Source organism: Sus scrofa, chromosome 1 (genome assembly GCF_054392235.1).
Source record: "Sus scrofa isolate SSC_HxYL_T2T_F1_AM1 chromosome 1, Sscrofa_HxYL_maternal_Yorkshire_Landrace_v2.0, whole genome shotgun sequence".
In the NCBI taxonomy this organism is placed as follows: domain Eukaryota; kingdom Metazoa; phylum Chordata; class Mammalia; order Artiodactyla; family Suidae; genus Sus; species Sus scrofa.
The window spans coordinates 57284638-57302872 of NC_139383.1; the positions used below are offsets into that span (position 1 = coordinate 57284638).

Genomic DNA, 18235 nt, shown 5'->3' on the forward strand with positions numbered 1-18235 from the left:
AAGCGCCTGAGAACATTCTCCACTGTAAAATGGAATGATTAATAGCCCATCAGGAGTGGCTCATCTCTAACATGTAAACCTGCATTTTCATACCAAGCCTATTTTCTTCATCTGACTGCAGCTGATAGATAACAACTTTTTAATTTTGTTTTATTAATTTTTTTTTCTTTTTCAGCCTCATCACTGCATATGGAATTTCCCAGGCCAGGGAGTGAATCCTACGCCACTGTTGTGGCAATGCCGGATTCTTAACCCACTGCGCCAGGCCAAGGATGGAACCTGAGCCTCTGCAGCAACCTGAGCCGCTGCTGTCAGATCCTTATTCTGCTGCACCACAGTAGGAACTCCAAATAACTTCTTTAAACTGCAGGAATTATTTATTTTTGCTTCATCCTACCTACTTCTACAAATGCCCTCCTCATCCCTGTGTCCACCCAAAGCAACTTCAAGTGTATGTTCACCATTTCTGGGCTTTAGTTCAGTAACTTCTCCATGAGCATGTTTCTGTGTCAGGCCCACACTCATACACACACACCTGCCAATTTCTTTACTTACAGGTTATGAAGTCATTATTTATTTATTCAAATTATTATAATTTTTTTGGCCACACCTGAAGCATGCAGAAGTTCCCAGGCTGGGATCAAACCCAAGCCACAGCAGTGACAACACAAGGTCCCTAACCTGCTGAGCCATCAGGGAACTCCCTAAGTTTTTTTTTTTTAACTTTTTTTCAATGAACTTATTACATTTGCAGTTGTACAATGATCATCACAATCCCCTAAATTATTTATTATACTTGTTATAAGAAGCCTTATTTCTCCAAAGTGGAGACAATCCAAATGCCTGTCACAGGAAAATGAAGAAATCATGATTTATTCAAACAAAGGGATACTTCTCAGCAGCAAATAGGAATGAAATACAGAGACATGTAACTACATGAATTCCTCTCAAAAATGTTATGTTGGCATTCCCATTGTGGCTCAGCTGTAATGAACCCGACTAGTCCCATGAGGATGCAGGATACTAGTTGGATTCATAACCCGCTGAGCCACAACAGGAACTTCCACAGTGTTGTTTTTAAATGTAATCTTCTTTTTTTTTTTTTTTTTTTTTTTTTTGTCTTTTTGCCATTTCTTGGGCCGCTCCTGCGGCATATGGAGGTTCCCGGGCTAGAGGTCGAATCGGAGCTGTAGCTGCCAGCCTACGCCAGAGCCACAGCAACGCAGGATCCGAGCCGCGTCTATGACCTACACCACAGCTCACGGCAACGCCGGAACCTTGACCCACTGAGCAAGGGCAGGGATCGAACCCGCAACCTCATGGTTCCTAGTCGGATTCGTTAACCACTGCGCCACGACGGGAACTCCGTAATCTTCTTTTTAAAAATTATTATTATTAAGAAAGAGGGAGTTCCCATAGTGGCTCAGTGGAAAATGAATCTGACTAGTATCCATGAGGATGCAGTTTCAATCCCTGGCCTCGCTTAGTGGGTTAAGGATCTGAAGTTGCCATGAGCTGTGGTGTAGGTCGCAGATGTGGCTTGAATCTGACGTGGCTGTGGCTGTGGCATAGGCCAGTGGCTACAGCTCTGATTAGACCCCTCATCTGGGAACCTCCATATGCCACGAGTGCGGACCTAAAAAAAAGGTGAAAAGAAAAGAAAGAATCTCCAGGGAGTTCCCGTTGTGGCTAAGAGGGTTACGAACCCGACTAGTAGCCATGAAGATGTGGGTTCAATCCCTGGCCCCACTCAGTGGGTTAAGGATCTGGCATTGCCATGAGCTGTGGTGTAGGTTGAAGATGCGTCTTGGATCCCGATTTGCTGTTGCCAGCAGATGCAGCTCTGATTCGACCCCTGGCCTGGAAACTTCCATATGCTGCAGCTGTGGCCCTAAAAAGTGAAAGAAAGAAAGAAAGAAAGAAAGGGAAAGAAAGAAAGAAGAGAGAGGGAGGGAGGGAGGGAGGGAGGAAGGAAGGAAGGAAGAAAGAAAGAAAGAAGAGAGAGGGAGGGAGGGAGGAAGGAAGGAAGAAAGAAAAGAAAAAGAAAGAAAGAAAGAAAGAAAGAAATGAAGAAAGGAAGAAAGGAAGAAAGAAAGAAAGAAAGAAAGAAAGAAAGAAAGAAAGAAAGAAAGAAAGAAAGAAAGAAAGAAAGAAATGAAGAAAGGAAGAAAGAAAGAAAGAAAGAAGAGAGAGGGAGGGAGGGAGGGAGGAAGGAAGGAAGAAAAGAAAGAAAGAAAAAGAAAGAAAGAAAGAAAGAAGAGAGAGGGAGGGAGGGAGGAAGGAAGGAAGGAAGAAAAGAAAAGAAAGAAAGAAAGAAAGAAAGAAAGAAAGAAAGAAAGAAAGAAAGAAAGAACCTCCAAAACAATAAACCCCAGCTACTTATCTCACTCTGGTATCGTTCTTATTTCCAAAGCATATATATCATATTTGCTTACCGACTCAATTTCTTAGAGAGATTCAAACTCAGAACAAGCTCTCCTCTGCTCTGTGTCACATTTACATCCTTTCAGCCCTCCAGACATCTCAGAATAACACAATATTGTTGACTTAGAGGATGGGGTGACTCAGGGCAAACCCATCCCCACTCCTGGGAAAGCAACTAAGACTGTGAATCCCCTTGGAGGGAGCATCTTGCCCTCTTGAATCTGATAACCAACCTCTCCTTAGAGGGTTGGGTGGACAAGCCATCTCAGCCTCTGGAGAGAGCAGCTCAGGGAGTGGTCCAATCAGGTAGGGCAGCCAGTGGGAACGGGAGCTTTGGAACTCCACAGTCTATCCCAAGGAGAATTGCCTTAGATTTGCTGAGGCCATTGCTTGCCCCCAACATCAGCAGAGTTGAGGGAAAAGGGAGAAATTCTACCCTATTCCAAAATGCACAGTGGTGGGGACTCAGCGCCCAGGTCCTATTTCTGGGCACAGAAACATCCCAAGTCTCTCTGAACTCAGTTGTAACAGAAGCTCCTGGCAAAACACAGTGCTTTAGAAAGTTCCACTTACCTCTGATCTGCCCGCTTCACACTTGAGATAGAACAGGAAAATGTAAGCATGAGAGGCAGGGAGGGAGGAGGCAACGGCTACACATTTTGTCCTCAGATTTGACCTTCCCAACAATTCTCAGCTGGTGCTTTATGGAAACAAGTGGGTGTGTTGCTGGGTGGTGTAGCAGAAACTTTTCTACTCTAAGTTTTCCCTTTTCTTCCAGAATTCTGTTTTTGGCTAGGTATATACCTATTCAGAATAAATACATTTCCCAGCATTCTTTGCAGGTGAATGTGGCCAAGGGACCAAGTTCTGGCCAATGGGAAGGTGTGGCAGCCTCCTGGAACTTAAGGGGACACCTTGAGCATGCTGCTTCTTCAATGGCAGAAACGATGGCTTGAGCTCCTGCCACCATCTTGGACCACGAGATCAAGGGCCACACTCTATACGCTGGAAAGAGCCTGAGATTTCAGTCCCTGAGGACAGCATGGGGCAGAGTTGCTACATCATCCTGGGACTGCCACTCAAGATGTCTTAGGAAGCTAAGCTTGTGTTGGGTTTTTTTGGTTTGTTTGTTTTGGTTGTGGGAGAAGGTTGCTGCACTCTTGGCATGTGGAAGTTCCCAGGCCAGGGATAGGACCCACGCCACAGCAGCAACCCAAGCTGTTGCAGTGACAATACATGATCATTAACCCACTGCACCACAAGGGAAGTCCTAAGCTTGTATTCTTTTACTCGTAGCTGAGTATAATTGAAATTGAGGTAGGTTACATTCAGCAAATCACTGAAAGCAAATGCGTACATCTGGATGGCATTCAGTGACATCAAGCAAATTTTTTTCAAAGAAATGTTCCTGAGGCCAGAAACACACTCTAGGATGCTCAAAGGGAAAGCATGATTCAATGATGAATCCTGAGAGGTGTGAGCCATCTTATTCCATCTTCAGAGGGTTGCATGCAGTACGAAAGTCTGGGTATTCACAGGTGTTCCCTTGGGTCAGACGGCTGAGAGGAAGAAATCTGCAGCCAAAGTGAGAAGCCTCAACCCAGGTTGTATGCTGTCACAAATTTCCTGTGATTTGAACTGGCAGAAGAGGGTATCTGGGCCAGCATTTTCCTTTAAAAATTAGCATCTAATATCATACCCATTATTCAGTCTCTCTGACTCTGTCTTTTCATCAGCAAAATGAAGCGTGAGATGTTCCCCTAGAAAGATGGTCCCCCAAAGTTCCAGCAGATCCATGACGAAGTTTTCATCTGTTCTTTTGAGGAAAATATCAGGATAAAAAAGCAAACTGAAAGGATTTTATATTCTGAGATCAGGTCTTCCTACATTTTCAGGGTGCAATTTTTTGTTGTTTTAGAAATGATTGCAGTGATAGATGGATGTGCATTTTGGGTTGTGAGGTGGTTTTAAATGTTTTCATCTGGCAAAGTTAACAGATGCTCTTCCTCCCCTTCCTCCTATTCCTTCTCTTTCTTCCTCCTCCTCATTCCCTTTTCTCCTTAGTCTACTTTCTGTTTTCTCTGGGTCTAATAATGGGCTGACACATGACCTCACTCACTCCTCACATCCACCCCAAGTGGCCGGAATCCCCATCTTTTTTTTTTTTTTTTTCAGATGATAGAGAAACTAAAACCCAGAGAGATTAAGTAAATTATTCAAGGTCACACCTGGCAAAATGCATTTACTTAATCTCCAGTTTCTTGTCTCCATCTTGAACATGAATAAGATACTGCAAGAGCTAACAGGAAGGGACGTGATGTAAATAAAACATCTTTTTTTTAAAATCATAAAGCTATAGGAGTTTTCTTGTGGCACAGTGGGTTAAGGATATGACACTCTCACTGCAGCAGCCCAGGTCACTGCTGTCATGGGTTCAGTCCCTGGCCCATGAACTTCCACATGCCTCAGATGTGGCCAAAAAGGAAAAATAAAATTACAAAGCTATAATGCAATATCTTTGAGACAATTTCTCTACAAACAGAAGGGTTAAAAAATTTTTTTCAAGTAAAAAAACATACCTGTGGATGGAGTTCCCATCGTGGATCAGTGGTTAACGAATCCGACTAGGAATCATGAGGCTTCGCGTTTGATCCCTGGCCTTGCTCAATGGGTTAAGGATCTGGCGTTGCCGTGAGCTGTGGTGTAGGTCAAAGACATGGCTCAGATCCCTAGCTGCTGTGGCTCTGGCGTAGGCCGGCAGCTACAGCTCCGATTAGACCCCTAGCCTGGGAACCTCCATATGCCGTAGGTGCAGCCCCAGAAAAGGCAAAAAGACAAAAAGAAAACAACAAAAAACAAACAAACAAACAAACAAACAAAAACCATGCCTGTGGAGGTGGATCAAGATGGCAGAGGAGTAAGACGTCATGCTCACCTTCTCCCACAAACACATCAAAAAACACATCTACATGTGATAACAACTCACACATGTTGTTGAGAACTTAAACCTCAAAAAAGGGCAAGAAACTCTTGACATAACTGGGAAGAACAAAAGAAAAAAAGAGAGAGAAAAGGAATCAGGACAGGGCTTGCATTCCCGAGAGGGAGCTGTGAAGGAGAAAAGGAACCCACATCCTGGGAAGCAACCTGACTGACAGGGAGATAAGCCAAGACCTCAGGAGGGACCTCAAAAGCGCCAAGAAAAGCACAGCAGCTGGACTGAAGAGGGCCAAGTTGAGTGACAGCCACACAGATCATCTGCACCACCTCCCGGAACACCACAGCCTGAGACGCTCAGGCGGGGGCTGGGCGCTGAGACTCAGGCTCCAGAGGTCACTTCCCGGGAGAGGACTAGGGCTGGCTGTGTGGGGACAGCCTGAGAGGCTAAGGAGTGCTGTGCAACAGGTGGGGGAGCAGTGTGCTGGGGAGTGGAACGCCACAGCAGAGGGAAGGGGGAGCAGGTCTGGGGCTGCAGGAGAAGCAAGGCACCACTGTTGGGCGGGGGCGGGGGGGGGGGGGGGGAAACGACCATAGGAATCTCCCCACGCATGCGCAAGGGATCTCAGAGGGTGGGGCAGCTCTGGTGCAGGTTAAGGGTGGGGAGATGCCAGTTGCTCAGGCTGTGGGAGACCAGAAGCTTCTTGTGCAGGCTACAGGTGGCTGGACACCTCTTACGTGGGCTAAGGGCAGCAGGGGCGTGTGTTAAGCGGGATGTAGTGCCTCTTGCGTGATCTACAGGCAGCAGGATGGACCGCAGCCATCACCATGGAGGGTTGTATTGGAGGCTGGAGGGAGGCATGGCCTGCCACCATTGGGGGCCTGTGAGTGGGCTCTACCTGTGGCCCTAGTCACCTCAGGGGTTGGTGTAAAAAAGAAGAGGGCACTGCAACCAAGCCCCACATGTTGTTGCTCTCACTCCCCCAGGAACACACCCGCCCTGCCGCTGCAACTGCCATATGCTCTGGGCAGTGCCTTCCCAAGACCCTACAGTTAGGAGCAGCTGGTGCAGCACCTCCTATGTGGGCTAAGTGGGACAGGGTGCTTCTTGCGTGATCTGCAGGTGGTAGGGGCAAACCACCACAGTTATCTCTGACTCCAGAGGTGGGCATGGCCCACCACTACTGGAGATTCCTGAACAAGAACCACTTGCAGACCCAGCCACCTCAGAGGGCACCACAGAGGAGGACATTGCAACAGAACACCACCAGTTGTTGCTCTCACTCCCCTGGGAGCATGCCCACTCTGCTGCTGCCACTGCCAAATGCTCTGGGCAGTGTCCAGACGCTTGATCAAATGAAAAAACATGAAAGCAATATAAGAGATCTATGGGATAATATAAAGCAGGCCAATCTACACATAATAGGAATTCCAAAAGGAGAAGAAAAAGAAAAGGGGGTTGAAAATATTTTTGAAGAAATTATGTCTGAAAACTTTCCAAAGCTAAAGGAAACTGAGATCAAGATACAGGAAGCACAGAAGGTCCCAAAGTTGAACCCAAATAGGCCCACACCAAGATACACTATAATAAAAATGGAAAAAGTTGAAGAGAGTATTCTAAAGGCAGCAAGAAAGAAAAACAAAGTATGAATTATGAGGGAACCCCATAAGGCTATCAGCTGATGTCTCTACAGGCCAGAAGGAAGTGGCAAGATTGATGACTGATTGATTGATTTATGAGGGGGCAAATGGATCCACTTTTAATACGGAGTCAGAAGGAAAATCTGGTTTTGCCCCACAAAACCCACTCCTCCCAGTTGATTTCGGTTAATGCATTTCAGAATTTTAAGTAAACAGTTGCTGCACTTGGGTGAGGGTAGCCCGGGGTCCATCCACCAGGAAGCATTGTCATTATCTGCAGTGCCATCCAGCTCTCAAGGGGGCTATCAGCTTGGGTATGCTCTGTAATTATTTCAGAGCTCCAGTTTGCTTCAGGCGAGTCAACAGCTCCCCTTTCTCATACATGCATCCCCCTATACACTCTTTACTGATAAAGACCCGGGGTACCGTTCTGGTTCCTGTGAACTGTTGCAGATAATCTTGAATCTTGTTAATGTCACTGGTGGCTGTGATACAGACAAATTCCAGAAGCCCTTTTTTGAAGGGCAGTTGGCTGAGGAGCTCCTGGGTCTTTCTGCAGAAGGGGCAGGTGGCTTAATGAAAACTACCACCTTCCCAGGCTGGATTTTGCTGTTCACAAATGTTTGAGCCATGCTGACAGGCGGCTGCCTTCCAGGAGGAAACCTCAGCTGCAGGTATTGCTCGGGTGTAAAACCAAGATATATTTAATGTTCTGAAAAGAAAAAATTTGCAGCCAGGAATACACTATCCAGTAAGAATATCATTTAAAGTAGAAGGGGAGAAGTTCCTGTCATGGTGCAGGGGTTAACAAATCCGACTAGGAACCATGAGGTTGCGGGTTCGGTCCCTGCCCTTGCTCAGTGGGTTAACGATCCAGCATTGCCGTGAGCTGTGGTGTAGGTTGCAGACACGGCTCGGATCCCGAGTTGCTGTGGCTCTGGCATAGGCCGGCGGCTACAGCTCCGATTAGACCCCTAGTCTGGGAACCTCCATATGCCACGGGAGCGGCCCAAGAAATGGCAAAAAGACAAAAAAAAAATAATAATAAAATAGAAGGGGAAATAAAGAAATTCTCCAACAAACAAAAGCTAAAAGAGCACAGCAATACTAAACCCATTCTAAAAGAAATATTGAAAGGGCCTAAATAAAAAAAGAAGTAAGGAGTTCCCGTCGTGGCGCAGTGGCTAACGAATCCAACTAGGAACCATGAGGTTGCGGGTTCGGTCCCTGCCCTTGCTCAGTGGGTTAACGATCTGGCGTTGCCGTGGTGTAGGTTGCAGATGCGGCTCGGATCCCGCGTTGCTGTGGCTCTGGCGTAGGCCGGTGGCTGCAGCTCCGATTCAACCCCTAGCCTGGGAACCTCCATATGCCGCGGGAGCGGCCCAAGAAATAGCAACAACAACAACAACAAAATAGACAAAAAAAAAAAAAAAAAAAAAAAAAAGAAGAAGTAAGAAGACATAGGAGCAAGGGAACCACAATTGGAAAACAATCACTTAAATAAGCTAGCATACAGATCTAAAAGAGAAAAAAAACAAAAACAAAAAAACAAAAAACCACTGTAAAAGCAATGATCGACACAAGGAACAGCAAAAGAACAAACATGAAGATATTAGAAAAGGACTTAAAAATCATAGAATGTGGGGAAGGAAAGTAAGAAATATAGACTCTTTTTTTTGTTAGTAATGTGTTTGAGTCTATGTGAATATCAGACTAAAGCAAGCAGATACAGAAAGGGGTTAACATACTTAAAAAACAGGGCAACCACAAATCAAAACCAAACATTACATTCACAAAAATTAAAAAGAAAAGTACTCGAGCACAAAATAAGTGGAAATCATCCAACAAAAAAAGAAAGGAACAAAGGAGAAACATAGAATCAACGGGAAAACAAGGTTTAAAATGGCAATAAATACATATCTATTAATAATTACTTTAAATGTCAATGGACTGAATGCTCTAATCAAAAGACACAGAGTGGCAGATTGGATAAAAAAACAAAAACCTGCAATCTGCTGTCTACAAGAGATTCACCTTAGGGCAAAGGACACATATAGATTGAAAGTGAGGGGATGGGAAAAGATAGTTCATGCCAGTGGACAAGACAGGAAAGGAGGAGTTGCAATACTTATATCAGACGAAATAGACTTTAAAATGAAGGCATAAAGACAAAGAAGGACACTATTTAACGGTTAGAGGATCCATTCAAGAAGAGGCTATTACAATCATCAATATATATGCCCCTAACATAGGAGCACCCGGATACCTACAACAAATACTAACAGACATAAAAGGAGAAATTGATGGAAAGACAATCATTGTAGGAGACTTTAACACCCTACTCACATCAATGGGCAGATCCTCTAGATAGAAAATCAATAAGGCAACAGAGTTCCTAAATGACACAATAAAAAAGTTACTTAATCGATATTTTCAGGACATTACATCCGAAAAATTCAGAATATACATTCTTCTCAAGTGCACATGGAGCATTCTCAAGGATCAATCACATCTGGGGCACAAAGCTAACCTCCACAAATTTAAGAGTATAGAAATTATTTCAAGTATCTTCTCTGACCACAATGGCATGAAACTAGAAATCAACCGCAGGAAAAGAAATGAGAAAAAAACTAACTACATGGAGACTAAACAACATGCTACTAAAAAACCAATAGGTCAATGAGGATATTAAGAAGGAAATTAAAAAATTCCTTGAGATAAATAATAATGAAGACACAACCCCCGCAAATCTATAGGATGCTGCAAAAGCAGTGCTCAGAGGGGAATTCATAGAACTACAGCCTTGCTCAAAAAAGAAGAAAAATCTCAAATCAACAACTTAACCTACCACCTAAATGAATGAATTAGAAAAAGAAGAACAAACAAAACCTAAAGCCAGCAGAAGGAAGGAAATTATAAAGATCAGAGAGGAAATCAATAACATAGAGATTCAAAAAACTATAGAAAAAAATCAATCAAACCAAGAGCTGGTTCTTTGAAAAGGTAAACAAAATTGAAAAACCTCTGGCCAGACTCACCAAGAAGAGGAGAGAAAAAACCCAAATACACAAAATAAGAAATGAAAAAGGAGAAATCACAATGGATACTGCAGAAATACAAAAAAAAAAAAAAAACATAAAAGAATACTATGAACAACTGGATGCCAACAGATTTGACAACCTAGAAGAAATGGACAACTTTCTAGAGACTTACGGCCTGCCAAAACTGAATCAAGAAGAAACAGATCAACTGAACAGACCTATCACTAGAAATGAAATGGAATATGTTAATAAAAACACTCCCTACAAATAAAAGTTCAGGGCCAGATGGCTTCACAGACAATTCTACCAAACATATACAGAGGAACTTATACCCATCCTCCTTAAACTCTTCCAAAAGGTCAAAGAAGAAGGAGCACTCCCAAAGACATTCTATGATGCCACCATAACCCTAATACCAAAACCAGACAAAGATACCACCAAAAAAGAAAACTATAGGCCAATATCTTTGATGAATATAGATGCAAAAATTCTCAACAAAATTTTAGCCAACCAAATCCAACAACATATAAAAAAGATCATACACCACGACCAAGTGGGATTCATCCTCAGTACACAAAGATGGTCCAACATACACAAATCAAACGTCATACATCACATTAATAAAAGAGAAGTCAAAAACCGTATGATCATCTCAATAGATTCAGAAGAAGCATTTGACAAGGTTCAATATCTATTCATGATAAAAACTCTTACCAAAGTGGGTATAGAGGGAACATACCTTAAAAAAAGTTTTGTATAATAAAAGCCATTTATGACAAACCCACAGCCAATATAATACTCAATAGAGAAAAGCTGAAAGCCTTCCCACTAAAATCTGGAACAAGACAAGGATGCCCACTCTCACCACTGTTATTCAACATAGTATTGGAAGTCCTAGCCACAGAAATCAGACAAACGAAAGAAATAAAAGGTATCCAAATTGGAAGAGAAGAGGTAAAATTGTCACTGTATGCAGATGACATGACACTATATATAGAAAACCCTAAGGACTCAACTCAAAAACTACTTGAACTGATCAACAAATTCAGCAAAGTAGCAGGATATAAGATTAACATTCAGAAGTCAGTTGCATTTCTATATACTAACAATGAGATATTAGAAAAGGAATACAAAAGTACAATGCCTTTTAAAATTACACCCCAAAAAATCAAATACCTGGGAATAAACCTGACCAAGGAGGTGAAATACTTATATGCTGAGAACAATAAAACATTCATCAAGGAAATTAAAGAGGATTCAAAGAAATGGAAAGATATTTCATGCTCCTGGGTTGGAAAAAATAATATTGTAAAAATGGCCATACTACCCAAAGCAATCTACAGATTCAATGCAATCCCTATCAAATTACCCATGACGTTTTTCACAGAACTAGAACAAACAATCCAAAAATTTATATGGAAACGCAAAAGACCCAGAATTTTCAAAGAAATCCTGAGGAACAAAAATCAAGCAGGAGGCAAAACTCTCCAGACTTCAGGCAATACTACAAAGCCACAGTCATCAAGACAGTGTGGTAGTGGTACCAAAACAGACATACATACCAAAGGAACAGAATAGAGAACCCAGAAATAAACCCAGACACCTACAGTCAATTAATCTTTGACAAAGGAGGCAAGAATATAAAATGGGAAAAAACAGTCTTTTCAGCAAGTGGTGCTGGGAAACCTGGACAGCCGCATGCAAATCAATGAAACTAGAACATACCATCACACCATGCACAAAAGTAAATTCAAAATGGCTTAAAGATTTAAATATAAGACAAGATACCATCAAACTCCTGGAAGAGAACATAGGCAAAACATTCTCTGACATCAACCTTACAAATGTTTTCTCAGGTCAGTCTGCCAAAGCAACAGAAATAAAAGCAAAAATAAACCAATGGGACCCAATCAAACTGACAAACTTTTGCACAGCAAAGGAAACCAAAAAGAAAACAAAAAGACAACTTATAGAATGCAAGAAAATAATTTCAAATGATTAACCGACAAGGGCTTAATCTCTAAAATGTACAAACAGCAGCCAAAAAAAAAAAAAAAAAAAAAGCCAAAAACCCAATTGAAAAATGGGCAGAAGACCTGAATAGACGTTTCTTCAAAGAAGATACACGAATGGCCAACAGGTACATGAAAAAATGCTCAACATCCCTGCTTACTAGAGAAATGTAAATCAAAACTACCATGAGGTACCACCTCACACCAGTCAGAATAGCCATCATAGTTTTAGCTTTTTTTTTTTTTTTTTTTTTTTTTGTCTTTTTGCTATTTCTTGGGCCGCTCCTGCGGCATATGGAGGTTCCCAGGCTAGGGGTTGAATCGGAGCTGTAGCTGCCAGCCTATGCCAGAGCCACAGCAACTCGGGATCCGAGCCACGTCTGCAACCTACACCACAGCTCACGGAAACGCCAGATTGTTAACCCACTGAGCAAGGGCAGGGATCGAACCCGCAACCTCATGGTTCCTAGTCGGATTCGTTAACCACTGCGCCACGACGGGAACTCCAGAATAGCCATCATTAATAAGTCCACAAGTAAGAAATGCTGGAGAGGGTGAGGAGAAAAGGGAACCCTCCTGCACTGTTGGTGGGAATGTAAATTGGTACAACAACTATGGAAAACAGTAAGGAGGTACCTTAGAAAACTATACATAGAACTACCATATGACCCAGCAATCCCACTCTTGGTATATATCTGGACAAAACTTTCCTTGAAAAAGACACATGCACCTACATGTTCATTGCAGCACTATTCACAATAGCCAAGACATGGTAACAACGTAAATGTCCATCAACAGATGATTAGATTAAGAAGATATGGCATAGATACACAATGGAATACTACTCAGCCATAAAAAAGAAAAAATAATGCCATTTGCAGCAACATGGATGGAACTAGAGACTCTCATAGTAAGTGAAGTAAGTCAGAAAGAGAAAGACAAATACCATATGATATCACTTATATCTGGAATCTAATATATGGCACAAATGAACTTTTCCACTGAAAAGAAAATCATGGTCATGAAGAACAGATTTGTGGTTGCCAAGAGAGTGGGATGGACTGGGAACCTGGAATGCAAACTATTGCCTTTGGAATGGATAAGTAATGGGATCCTGCTGTATAGCCCTGGGAGCTATGTCTGGTCACTTATGATGGAGCACGATAATGTGAGAAAAAAGAATGTATACATGTATATGTGGCTGGGTTACCTTGTTGTGTAGTAGAAAATTGACAGAACACTGTAAACCAGCTATCATGGAAAAAATAAAAGTCATTACAAAAGCAAAAAGAAAATAACCAAACATAACCTGTGTCCTTATGTGTAAACAGTTTAACTATGAGGAAAATACCTTAGTTTGAGGAAGTTTATTGTTATATTTTTGCAATAATAAATGAAACACAACTATCTCCTGCTTCTCCAATATCTCAATTAAAAAAAAAAGATGATAAGGAAAACAGTGAAATTAAAATTAAAAAATACAAAAGCCTAAGGTTTTTAGAGTGAAAAATGACTATAATCCACATGTACCACACTGTCTGGCACTTAGTGGGTATTTATAAACAGTACTTTCATTCATTCTTTCCATACATACTTACTGAGCATCTAGCATGTGCCAAACACTGTTATGCACTGTGAGAAAATAAGCCCACATAACAGCAACTAAGAAAATAGAGAAAAGCCCTGTCCAGTGGAGCTGATATTCCAGGACTTGTTACATCTGTGACTACATCCTCTGTTGAAGCTGTCAACCACATACACTCTCTCTGCTCCCAGGCTTATGGCTCACAGCCATGACCCACTCAGCTGCCCTTGCAATGCCATGGCAGTGCCGACATGGGGAGTTGCTGACATGGGGCTGGCAGCTGCCGGCTCCCAACTGGCAGCAGAGAAGAGATATTCTCTGGGGAAAAAGGAAAGGCGGTGGGGGAAGGAAGAAGTGGGCGAAGGGAGGACAGAAGGGGTTGGCAAACCAGAGGGTCAGGACCTGGGGTTAGAATCTTCCTCCAAGCAATTTGGGCCAATCTGATGTTAGAGCAGGGGGAAAAAAAGAGAGTCAAATCTCAGCAGGTAATGGTGCCTGTCCCTCCACCTCGAGCCTCCATGCCACCAGGGCCAGGAGGCCAGGGACCTTCTGCATTGATCTGAGGAATGTTGATAGAAGATGGAAACTTCCCTTGGGCCCTTTGTGTCTCTGACCCCATAGCTTTCTTGTAGGAAACCATGGAAAGTGAAAAGGTTTGGGGGCCAGAAGTCCCAGTTCCACTTCCGGCCTATAACTTGCCATCTTTTCCTCTTACCTCCTCTAAACCCGACTTCACCAGGTTCTCGGAAGGATTAAAGGAGTGGGTTCCTGTAAAAAGCATCTGCTCAGAGCAGGTTAAATACTCTGCTCACAGCCAGTCAAATATCCCTAGTTGCACTGGTTTTGAAACTGACAACGCTTATGACTTGAGCCCAGCCAAAACCCAGATTGGGACTTGAACCCATGGTTTTTAAATTTGAATCACTTACCCAGTGTCTGGACTTAGTGAAGTTCAGGTTCTTCATGCCTCAGCACAGAAGGAATTCAGCAAGAGACAAAGTGATAGGCAAGAAATAGATTTATTAAAATAAGACGCTTGTGAGAGATGCAAGCAGGCAGGCAAAGAAGCTGTGCCCCGAGGATTCAGTGGGCTATACTGTGTCCCCCAAATCTACTAAATGAGAACTTGCATTTTAACAAGATGCCCAGGCTTTTAATAAGCATGTTCAAGTTTGAGATGCCTTGGGCTAAACAGACAAGGCGAAGGGCTTTCACCCTTGTAAACTGGACCAGGCTAGAGCAAACAATGCTTTACTACACCTGAGGTTTGTTTTTCAATTTGTCTTTTAAAGTAATCCCAAACCTGATATTCTCAAAGGCTGACCCAAATGTCATTTCATGACATCTGCATGTCTGAAGGTGAGAGCTGAACGTTTTAGTCAGTTGGGAATGGGGTTTTGTTGTTGTTGTTGTTGTTGTTGTTGTTGTTGTTTTGACCACTACAGTGTAAGCGCTTCATGACTGAAAGGTACTTCCCATTCATTTCTTTACCTGCCACCACCCCATCCCCAACCGGGCACAAAGCCTTGCAGACAAGTGCACAATAAACATAGGCTCAACCATTGGTGTCAAAGAAGTATGTCTGATCAGCAGTTTCCATATACACCTATTTCTTTTATTCCAACATGCACATTTTTCACAATTCAATATAGGTGAAATCAGGATTCATCTTATAATCATTGGCGTACTAGAATTTAATTAGCAGCATTTTTTCTTTCTTAGTGGCACATAAACTGCAGGTGTGTATTACATTTAATGGTGTCTTAGATTCAGCAAAATAGAGTACTATTCCAACACCAGTGATAGCAATTATGTTTACTCCCCTGCCTTCCTGTCTGTGAGTCGTTCCATTTTCTGAACATTTCCTTAGTTCCTGTTTTCTTCTCCAACTGTTGGCCCCTCTTTACCTCATTTATTTTTCTACTTTTTTCAAGTAGAGTCAGGTTATTACACTGTAATAAGGCTGTGCTACATTCAATGGTGCCATGGCGTCACAGTCCCACATGATAAAAGTACTGTTTACAATTGTAAATGTTTGCTATGGAATGAATTCCAGTTCACTTTATAAGCTAGTTAAAATACATCTTTATTTTTTTTTTAAGTGTGAACAGGCCACCATGTTACATGAGCCCCCACTTATGAAGACAACATAATCAGAAGCAGCGTAGTGTTAGAATTTCAGAAGACAACCAAAGCAGTATAATGCATTTGACAATGTCATTATCATTGTTTGAGCAGCATTGTGGCCTAGAAGAATCTCTAGAAAGTAAAGGTTTCTAAACATGTCTAGATGCCCCATACCATCTGACTCCTTGTTGACATACCTTTAACCTTTGTTCATGAAGCTGGGAGAGCCATTGGTCTCAGACCAGACAACTCTGTGGAGTGGTAGCTGTCCTCAGTAGCACTGGTGTGGGGTGGGGCGGGCTGCTGTGCCCCCTGGTATTGCAGAAACAGCTGGTCTCACCTCCTCTTCTCACAGCCTAGGGTCTGGCCCAAAAGAGATGACTTGCCCCGAAAACTCTGTACTCGGCCATCCCAAACTTTCCTGCCTCTCTCATGCCTTTGCTCAGGCTGACCTTTCATCTACAGCAGCACGGGGCTGTAGTCTCACAGGGCTTTCTGTGACTGTGGAAATGTTCCAGAGAGCTGCACTACCCAGTACAGTAGCCCCTAGCCTCACGCAGCTATTGAGTAGAGTACTCAAAATGTCACAAGAAATGAGTTTTTAATTTTATTTAACTTAAATTTAAATAGATGTGTGGCCAGAGGCTATCTATCATATCAGACAGCACAAATCTAGCACGTACTTTTCTACAGGTGCATCCAGCATGGACATTTCTTCTCCAAATCCCCAACCTCTAAGGAGGAGCTCAGAATCTCTTTGCCCCATGAGATCCCATCTTCCACTGGAAATTGTTTTTCCTTCCTCAGAATTCCCATCGTACTTTGAATTCCCATTGAATTGAATTCCCATTCAAATTGAATTCCCATTTGTTGCACTGAATCCTTTTTCACTTATACTTAACTGCATATCATTTTTTTTTTGTCTTTTTGCCATTTCTTGGGCTGCTCCCATGGCATATGGAGGTTCCCAGGCTAGGGGTCAAATTGGAGCTGTAGCCACCAGCCTACTCCAGAGCCACAGCAAAGTGGGATCCGAGCCATGTCTGCGACCTACAGACCTACACCACAGCTCACGGCAACTCCAGATCCTTAACCCACTGAGTGAGGCCAGGGATCGAACCTTCAACCTCATGGTTCCTAGTCGGATTCGTTAACCACTGAGCCACGACAGGAACTCCTGCATATCATGTTTTCTACCAGTCCTTTCTCTGAGAGCTATGAATAAGACTACATCTTATTCTTAATTTGGACCCCACTGTATCCAGTACAGGGATATTTAAAAATGTTTGTTGTGGAGTTCCCGTTGTGGCTCAGTGGGTTACATGAGGATGAGAGTTCTATTCCTGACCTGGCTCAGTGGGTAAGGGATCTGGCGTTGCTGTGAGCTGTGGTGTAGGTCACAGATGCGACTCAACATTGCTGTAGTGTAGGCCAGCAGCTGTAGCTTCGATTTTACCCCTAGACTAGGAACTTCCATATGCCTCACCTGTGGTCCTAAGAGAAAAAAAAAAAAGTTTATTACATGAATCTATAATAGCAGCACAGTAATTAATACTAACAATGATGAATTGAACAAGGATGCTTGTGCAGTCAAGGCTTAACCCTGCAAAATCATGCAGGTTGCCGGACTCATCCAGGTCAAGTCATTTCCTTTCTGGGATCTGAGTTGTTCTTTCCTGGGTAGGCACTTATTCCAATTGCAGGATATACAGATTTTTTAATTCCTGGTTTTTTTTTTTTCTTTTTTGGCCACCCTGTGGCATATGGTGTGCCCAGACCAGGGATCAGATCCAAGCCACTGTTGTAACCTATGACATAGCTGTGGCAACACCAGATCCTTTAGCCCACTGTGCTAGGTCAGGGACAAATCTGCATCCTGCAGCTGCAGAGAAGCCACTGATCCTGTTGCACAACAGTAAGAATTCCTCAATTTCCATTTGGCATCCTAACTTCATGTCACCTATCCAGAATGCCCTTAAGCTTACCTTTCATTCTTCCCTTCCCATTACAACTGAATCCTAGGCTTCATAGGGTCTAGAATGTTCATCTGGGAGGCATTTGACTCTTTTGTTTGTTTTTAGGGCCGCACCTGCAGCATATGGAAGTTCTCAGGCTAGGGGTCAAATCAGAGCTACAGCTGCCAACCTACACCACAACCACAGCAACACCAGATCCAAGCCATGTCTGCAACCTACACCACGGCTCACGGCAAGGCCGGATCCTCAACCCACTGATCAAGGCCAAGGATCAAACCTGCAACCTCATGGTTCCTAGTCGGATTCTTTTCTGCTGTGCCAGGACTGAAACTCCCCCTTTTTTTTCTTTTTTTTCTTTTTTTTTTTTTTGTCTTTTTGCCATTTTCTTGGGCCGCTCTCACGGCATATGGAGGTTCCCAGGCTAGGGGTCGAATCGGAGCTGTAGCCACCGGCCTACGCCAGAGCCACAGCAGCGTGGGATCCAAGCCGCGT

At 43.0% G+C, this 18235-nt stretch overlaps 1 pseudogene; it reads right to left on the reverse strand.

Moving 5' to 3' along the window:
- Positions 1-7329: 7329 nt before the first annotated feature.
- LOC100156383 (glutaredoxin-1 pseudogene) lies at positions 7330-7634 on the reverse strand (annotated as a pseudogene).
- Positions 7635-18235: the final 10601 nt, after the last annotated feature.